Raw genomic sequence first — 2058 nt, 5'->3', positions numbered from 1 at the left:
GGACAACCATTTATGTGGGACCCGCAGGGTGCCTTTGATCCCTGAACACCCAGAGACACTGCATCTTCTATGAGCCTCCAGAAATGTATACACTTGTGAGTCCTGAACACCCACACACATACCTTGTGCTCTTCTGCAGCTTCCTGTATGGGTTACACTGAATGACTAGTCACCTCTGAACACTTGCACACATAGCTCCCGCTCTCAGGCTGCCTCCCTGATGGGGCTCACAGAGGGAATTTGTGATCCCTGAATTTCCAGACATACCCTGTGACCTTCACTTGTCGTTCCAGAACAGCCACACACACACCTTGTGCTCCTTAGCAGGTTCCTCAATGGGGCTCACACTGAGACTATGCAATCCATGAATATCCACAGACGTACCTTGTACTCCTCTGCAGCCTCCTCTACAGGACTTGTTAAGTGAGTTCTATGGTCCTTGGACTCCCGGCACACCAAACATATCATCCTCTGATCCTCTTCACAGAACAGCAGCTGTGCCTGGTTATGTTTCTCACACAAATTCTCCTCTGGGGGCTTCACTGGTGGCAGATGAAGCTGTTTTGAAATTTCCACCATGTTCCCCAGTTTCCTGTTGGGTCGAAGGTTTCTCCTAGAAGATGTTGCCCTGCACTCAGGACAGGGGAAGTTTCCATCTCTTCCCTCCCAGCTCTGAGTGATGCAGGAGCGGCAGAAGTTGTGTCCACAATCAATAGTCACCGGATCAGTAAAATATTCCAAACAGATGGAACAAGTGGCCTCTTCCTGGAGCTTGCCGAGCTGAGCTGCTGTCGCCATGATTCAGAAATGCAGGAAGTGAATTTAAATTTCATTTCTCTCTCTGTGTGAAGTGGGTGTGTCTGTCCGTCTGCCCCTCTCTGTGTGCGCTGAGACTTCCGGGTTCATGTTACAGTCAGAGCAGGGAACTGACTCTTCTGCTCGTGTGATTTACCTCTGGGGTTGACACCATTTACGCGTCATGTGGTTATATTTCGAGGATCTGTAAGTGCAGAACTGGAGCTTGTAGATGGCTTTCTGTAAAATCATCTGTGTTATTTTTTACAGGCCAATTCTGCAAGTTCGCTTTTTAAAATCTTTTAGGAATCTCATAAACATTTCTAAAATACTTTCTAAAGTGATTTCTTCCTGTATTTGTTTTTTAATTTTTGTTTGAAAGGCTGAAAAAGACCAACTTTTGCTCGTTTATCAATGTTTTTACTGGCCTTACATAGCATTGCTGGTCAGGCCGGTAACTAGTAGTTTGTGTGTGTGGGAAGAATATATTGCTGCCTCTGATTGTCTGTTCTGTATGTAAAGGACGCTTACACTGCTGATGCCCTGATCTACCTATTCTGTGAGTGAGTGAAGTTTGCTCTGCTGATGACATGATCTACCTATTCTGTGAGTGAGGGAAGTTTGCACTGCTGATGCCCTGATGGGAAGTTTGCACTGCTGATGCCCTGATGTACCCTGGGCCGGACTGGCCGTAGCGGGCACCGGGCAATCCCCCGGTGCGCCGCACGGGTGGGGGCCGTTTTTTTGCTCCTGGGGGCCGTTTTTGTTACAGGGCCGATTTTTTCAGCTATGTAACAAAATCGGCCGAAAACCGGCCCTGGCAAAGAGCTCGGCGGCACCCCCCTCCCTCCTGGGCGGGGGGAAGGGGGCCGGCCGAGCACTTTGCCAGGGCCGGTTGTGGTTCCCAGTCCGGCCCTGAATGTCACCCTCCAAAAGAGTATCCATTTTCCATTCACTTTAGTGGGATCAGTGGGGGGGGGGAGGGGGGACGGCCGAGCACTTTGCCAGGGCCAGTTGTGGTTCCCAGTCCGGCCCTGGATGTACCTATTCTGTGAGTGAGGGAAGTTTGCCTGCTGATGCCCTGATCTACCTTTTCTGTGAGTGAGCGAAGCTTGCACTGCTAATGCACTGATCTACCCATTCTGTGAGTGAGGGAAGCTTGCGATGCTGCTACCATGATATGCCTGTTCGCTGCTACCATGATATGCCTGTTCTGTTAGAGCCGTGGTTCCCAAACTGTGCGCCGCGGCACCCCAGTGTGCC

General features: G+C 50.3%; 1 pseudogene; it reads right to left on the bottom strand.

The window, feature by feature from the left end:
- Nucleotides 1-342: 342 nt before the first annotated feature.
- On the bottom strand, nt 343-848 carry LOC146808822 (E3 ubiquitin-protein ligase TRIM39 pseudogene; annotated as a pseudogene).
- Nucleotides 849-2058: the final 1210 nt, after the last annotated feature.

The sequence above is a fragment of the Triturus cristatus genome, chromosome 7 (assembly GCF_964204655.1).
Source record: "Triturus cristatus chromosome 7, aTriCri1.1, whole genome shotgun sequence".
Taxonomy (NCBI): Eukaryota; Metazoa; Chordata; class Amphibia; order Caudata; family Salamandridae; genus Triturus; species Triturus cristatus.
The sequence above is the reverse complement of the archived record's forward strand: the minus strand, read 5'-3'. Positions and strand labels throughout refer to the sequence as shown.